Source organism: Macrobrachium nipponense, chromosome 44 (genome assembly GCF_015104395.2).
Source record: "Macrobrachium nipponense isolate FS-2020 chromosome 44, ASM1510439v2, whole genome shotgun sequence".
In the NCBI taxonomy this organism is placed as follows: domain Eukaryota; kingdom Metazoa; phylum Arthropoda; class Malacostraca; order Decapoda; family Palaemonidae; genus Macrobrachium; species Macrobrachium nipponense.
In genome coordinates this window covers 44,579,297-44,586,080 of record NC_087221.1, presented here as the reverse complement: position 1 = coordinate 44,586,080, position 6,784 = coordinate 44,579,297, and the positions used below count along the sequence as shown (strand labels likewise).

The 6,784-nt window shown below is 41.0% G+C and overlaps 1 pseudogene; it reads right to left on the bottom strand.

Annotated features, from left to right (window-relative positions):
• Positions 1-491: 491 nt before the first annotated feature.
• The window catches only part of LOC135204267 (uncharacterized), a 7,966-nt pseudogene continuing 1,673 nt past the window's right edge, over positions 492-6,784 (bottom strand).

The following is a 6,784-nucleotide window of genomic DNA, read 5'->3' as shown; positions in this document are numbered from 1 at the left end:
AAGGGGTTGAAGAGTTGCCTTCAGTGTCAATCAAACATCGCTTTAGACAGTTAATAGGAAGAATTGCACTGGTTGGTTGAAAGGACACTAAACTGGCACCAAGATAGCAAGGCAATAAGTAATACAGGGGGGTGCTTTTATAACGTAAATATCCTTTTGAGAATGATAAACATTACATATTAAAAAAAAACGTTAAAGAACTGCACTGGTTGGTTGAAAGGACACCAAACTAGCAGCCCAACAGCGAGGTGCTTTGATAAAATAAGCACCCTTTTGTCGAGAATGATAAACACTACATATTAAGGAAAACGTTCACAGCACTAAAAGAGTTAGAACGGTTGATTAAAATCAGCTAAATTTCAGAAGCAAAATCTAGCGATAGACAACCAAAGCTGACAGATTCAATTTCCTTTCATACAGAAAGGTAAGGGAGCGATTATCTGAAATAACTCATGCAATACATAAATCAAGGATAAAGGGATAACACCAAATGTAAATAGAACCATTTAATGAATTTATGTAGACATTCTTCTAAAAGAAGTACATATCCGATTGAACAGCTGGACTGACTAGACTGCAAACGAATTGTTGCAGGTTCTAAATATTTATATATATATTAAAAATTTGAGTATTTAAATAAAATAGAAAAAAAGCCAAGAATAACATTTAACCATATAAGTGTCAGTAGAGAAGTATAAGTTAGTGTTGAGGAGAAGCCCTTCTTTTCGCGAGCTTAAGGAGCTGAGTAGAGGCCGGAGGGGGTGGTGGGTCCACCGATGTGTCCACCTCCGATTCCACCTCCGATTCCACCGCCGATTCCACCTCCGATTCCACCGCCGATTCCACCTCCGATTCCACCGCCGATTCCGCCAATTCCGCCGCCAATTCCACCTCCATGACCACCGCCAATTCCGCCTCCGATTCCACCGATTCCACCTCCAATTCCACCGATGTGTCCACCTCCGATTCCACCACCGATTCCACCGCCGATTCCGCCGCCGATTCCGCCGCCGATTCCGCCTCCGATTCCGCCTCCGATCACTTGCCCGCTGGCGTGAGCGGCAGAGCTGAGAGCAGTCTGAAGATCAATACCACCAGGGAGAGATGGGTTATCGTTAGGTCCGTAGTTGACGAAGTAGACCTCTGGGTTCTTCTTGGGTGGAGCGGGCACCTCGATGATCTTGGGTCCTTCGATGGGCGACTGCTTGTTGAGGACGTAGACGACGTTCTTCTGCTGGGGTGGTGGCACGACGATGGGGTCGGGTCCGTCGATTTGGTCGGGGGTGCGGATGAAGACGATGTTGTGCTCGACCTTGGGTGGGGGGATGACGGGAGGGGGTCCGGAGTAGCCGACGTCGACGTCGGGAGCGGAGTACACGAAGACGTGGCGGCTGACTTCGGGAATCACGCAGGATCCGTCGACATGGAGGATCTCGCCGTCGCGGCAGCCTCCTCCGAAGCCGCCGGCTCCACCTCCGAAGCCACCGCCGACTCCACCTCCGAAGCCACCGCCGACTCCACCTCCGAAGCCACCGCCGACTCCACCTCCGAAGCCACCGGCTCCACCTCCGAAGCACCGCCTCCGACGCTGATACCGCCGGCTCCACCTCCGAAGCCACCGCCTCCGATACCTCCAACTCCTCCGTGGCTTCCGCCACCGAGGCCAAATCCTCCCCCGGAGCCTCCGTGGCTGAAGGTGGGACCAGCGGGGATTGATGAGCTATACCCGCCTTCGGGTGCAGCAGCAACTGCTGCAAGAAGGGCAGCGGACAAAACCTGGAAGATGGAGAGGTCATGAAGTACGAGTCGGGGTGGTGTCTGGCTGGAATGCTGGAAGGAAACCTATATAGGCTGGAAAGTCAATTTCCACACCTCTGAGTTCGTACCCTGATTGCTTGCCAAAGAAATGTCGTGTTCTGATTTGGATATCCTACTATGTTTTTCTTGACTAGGTTTGAGTGCTTGCTAAAGAAATGTATGCTTTTCTTGTCTTGGTTTGAATGCTTGCTAAAGAAATGTCGTGTTTTGATTTGGAAATATGCTTTTCTGGACTTGGTTTGATTGCTTGCTAAAGAAATGTCGTGTTCTTTTTGAAAATATGCTTTTCTGGACTTGGTTTGATTGCTTGCTAAAGAAATGTCGTGTTCTGATTTGAAAATATGTTTTTCTTGACTTGGTTTGATTGCTTGCCAAAGAAATGTCGTGTTCTGATTTAAATATATACTTTTCTATACTTGTTTTGAAAGCATGAGTGATTTAGAAATAAGTTCTTATACGTTCCAGTACCCCAGACGGTTCAAGGCATACGAGGAAGGAATAGGCGAATGGTTTTCACTTTCATCAATTAACTCAGGTCAAGTGCCCTCTTTGATAGCGTTACGAATCTTTTATAGTGTTAGGAATAAGGAATGAATTCTAAGAGTATTGTATAAACTTTTACTACGGTAAAATGAATAGAGGAAAAGATGGGAAGTTATCGCATTCAAAGTATATAAAAAGGAATTCTGGGAAACACAAGTGAACCAAAACCGATATTCCGACTGTGAAGCTATTTCCTCTTTTTGGAAATCTGAGTGGAATTAAAGCATAAGAGAAATCTATCCGAATGGGGAAAGGGTCTGCGATACTAAATTGACGTTAATATGTCTTTGGAACTGTGAAGCAAAATAAAGTAGGGATTACCAAAGGCTTAAAAGTACTCAATCGGTAGGTACTATCGAAGACTAAATATCACTGTGATTGTAATTCAGCTGGAAGGCTTGTAACAATTATTACTCTGGTAAAAAATCTATGCGGTAAGAAAGAGCAAAGCTTCCAGGCGGTGGTGGGGGTAGGGTGGGTATTAAGTCTGGATCAAGTGCGGTTAACTATTATAGGTAATCACTTCTCCCTCTTGCGACACGCATGTTCTACACCGCTTATGCAATAAGCGCTTGCTTTGTGGTAGAGCCATGACTTGCAAGCGCTCAGAATGAGGTCAGAGTGGAACTAGATCTGATGGCGGGCAGCCCACGACTAGGAATCTAGTCCTAGGGCCAGGGAAACCCGTTCTGGGGCGCTCCTCCTTCCGGTCAAGGCAACGGAAGTCACTGAAGCAAAAGTGAAGCTAAAATCGAGTCTCAAAAAAAAAAAAAAAAAAAAAAAAAAAGAAAAAGAAGAAGAAAGTGGAGAGAGAAGGGTTAATGCCCCAAACTTGCGGGACTCCGCCAAGTGTTGCTGAAGCTTGCAACCAACTTTTTGGAAGCAGACTGGTGTAAGCAGCACTGTGTCTTGGCGTAGTCCAAAAGCTTGTGTAGCAATAATGAGAAAGGAAAGTGAATATGATTATGTCATGGAGACTAACCTTATTATAAATCAATCTAAAACTGAAAGACCTCAAGTTAAACACTTTCTCGAAATCGTTTCTCAGAATAGGAAAAGTTCTGCAGTTCGAGAAAATGTTAATAAAGGAGTCATGGAAATTAGATTACTCAGGGACTGGAGATGACAGTCCAAGAACCTTTCAGCTTTCAGGAAAAACCTGTATTATGTCAGAGCTGTGGGTGAATGCAAAAAAAGTAGAAAAAACAAAAGAAAAAGAAAATGCAAGTTTAAAGGTTGCAAAGGTACTTAGCTTGACAGACAGCCTATTCAGCAAACGAAAGGGAAAGTGGGAGAGAGAGAAGAAGAAGGAGAAGTAGAAAAGAAAGGAGAGTAAGGGACGGTAAATGAGGAGACAGCAATGGAAGCAGATCGAGAATGACTTTGTAGTTTATGACAGTCGCCACATCAAGCGTTGCAGAAGCTCTGCAGAGCAAAGTCGTTATAATTAATCTTTTACTTTTTTTATTTTTAATAGCACGAGCGCAATCCGGTAGCCTGTATTATAAGCTAAGCATCAACCTTTATCGCTCTGCAGGGTTGCAACACGACATTATAGGAAGAGAGAGAGAGAGAAAAAAAAAACATTTATCGGTACCTGTTCTGAAAACACTTGCAAAACATTCACTGCAGGCTCTTGTGAATTCGAAGCGTTTGCAATCAATTTCTTGAGGTTATCAATTTCCTAAATATTCATGAAGGCTGTATCTGCGAATCTTGCGAAAGATGTAGAATACACCCGTGAGTCTTGAAATGATTCAAAGTTTCAGTCTTCTAGTTCCTGCACGAATCATGAACTCGCAGCTTATATATCTAAGGTTCACGAACGGTTCAGCATTTGCTAATTTGCCAAATGTACCGCGCGTCAGTATGGATGGTGGGAAAACGCGAGTGAAAGGGAGCAGTTTGCCAAAAAAAAAAAAAAAGGAAAGAAGTTAAGAAGGGGAAATGGTATATCAACAGCGAAGCTAAAGACGCCGAATTATATTCATTAGGGGCTTGAGGAGCTTTTTGTTCGGGTGGGAAGGTCTTATAATCACCCTGTTTCGATCTGAATCTGCGTTCTCAAAGAGGGAATTACCGAATTAGTGACCGGGTTAATTGGCATTGCGTAAGGAGTGCTTCACCCACGTGATCCTGAATAGAAGTATGAAAGGAAACGCGAGTGATTCTGCTTTTACAAAAACGTGAAGACTTCGGGATTTGAAATGTGTGTGAATTTTCCTAATTTTGAAAATCCAGTTACTAAGCATGACAAAATAGAATGGTAAGGAACTGGTCTAAGATACTTTGTACTAAATGCCAGCAATAATGGCATCTAGTGCTTAAGTGAAAGGATGAATAATATTAGATACCAAATTCAAGCATTAAATATCAAACGCCAAACTCAGGCAGCAAATAAACATTGTGCTACTTCAAGGATTAAGCTCGAGCGACGAATATCATGCCCAATTCAGGCGAGAAGTTAAAATGTCAAGGTATTACTTAAGAGAGGACGGGAACGGAGACGAGGAGAGTGTTTAAATTTACGCTCACAGGTAATTTGCAAAATTGGCAGAAGAAGAAATGCCGTCTGCCACCCGCTGAGAGTCTTGGGAAGAAACGCTTGGGTAACATTCGAGGAACCGGAAAGTGCTGGAAAAAGTAGTCTTCATGAGAGAGAGAGAGAGAGAGAGAGAGAGAGAGAGAGAGAGAGAGAGAGAGAGAGAGAGAAAGCAATTAACCCAGAATTCTGAGAGTTGCTTTGGAACATAAAAAAAAAAAGACATGGGAACGACCTTCAGTGATATTTACTGACTTGACTCGCTGACATAAACAGTAGAAAGCGAGTTGAGACCACAGGGTGCAAGATGCAGCTGCAACAACAGCAAAAACAACCATAGTCTATTTTTGGCCAGAGCACATAATTGCAGAGCAAGATCTCTACATGCTAAAAGGGTGTGAGGGAAGGAAAGAGCTCATAGGAGCATTAATGGGATGGCAGAGTTGAGTAATGATGAATATATATATATATATAATATATATATATTATTATATATATATATATATATATATATATATATCTATATATATATTATATATATATATATATATATATATATATATATATATATATATATAATATATATCTATTATATATATATATAGATATTAGATATATATAATATATATTATATATATATATAAATATAATATATTATTATTATATATATATATAAATGTATATATACAGAGAGAGAGAGAGAGAGAGAGAGAGAGAGAGAGGAATTATTTAAGTCGAACTCCCCACTTCTGGGACACTAAGGCAAAAGGAGACCACGGCTTATATTTCGCTCCATGAGGTCAGATGAAACTCGGGGAGGAAGAGAAAGTCTCCATGACTTGCCATGATACTTCGGTTGGTCAGGAAATGGCTGCTATTCTGGGGCACTCAACTGCGGCTAGTTCATGGGGTATGATTATCTCATGCCCGGGTTGGGCAAAGGGAGACTTACGTAATGTTAAAAAGAGTTATTTTTTTGGATAATCGCATGCCGGAGTGTGGCAATGGGAGACTTACGTAATGTTAAAAACTGTTATTTTTTTTTTGGGATAAGAACACAATGTTTTGGGTGTGGTAACAACATAGGTATTTTTAAAATTGAGGTTTTTACTTAGTTCAAAAATCTAAAAAATCGTGTATTTTCATAATAAATAAATCTATTAAAAATGGTTTTAGTAACAAAGCTAAGAGGCAATGGGCGAAATGACGCCTGGGGGTCTGCAAAGGAAATTATTAGCCTGTATTTTATCCTTTTTTTATGCCCTACCCTATAATAACTTTTTGATCAATAATTTTATCATATCATTTTACCCTGATAAACCAAATTTAGAAATATACTTAAAGATATGCTAATTCAGAACATCACACTTCAACTGTCTTCAAAAAGATTTTTGAGTATATTAATGTGAAAAATTTGAATATTCCAAGCCAATATCAAGATTTATACAGGTATATTACTTTGAATATTAATTTTACTTTTCTAGAACTTTACATCTTTCACTAATTTATGAAGACAACAGCAAAAGTTAACTATAAATATGTATCACAATGAATGCATGCAATAGTTGTATAAATAAACTATGTATATCCAGCCTTAACTAATAAAACTTTCTGTCATATACTAAATCAGTAAACTCCTCCAGAATTCAACTTTAGTCACTGGTTTATGGAATGAAGATAAAAGTCAAATACACGCAGCTACCACAGATACTACGTATACATAGGAGTATACATTGTCGGATATATGGTAGGGTACATAGTCGTCCATCATAAACGTTATCTAGAGCTGTCGGTCTGTAGACGACGTCATCATCTGGGTGTCAGTCCAATGTCACACACACACACACACACGACCTGAAACTCAAACTGCTTGGCAGATTT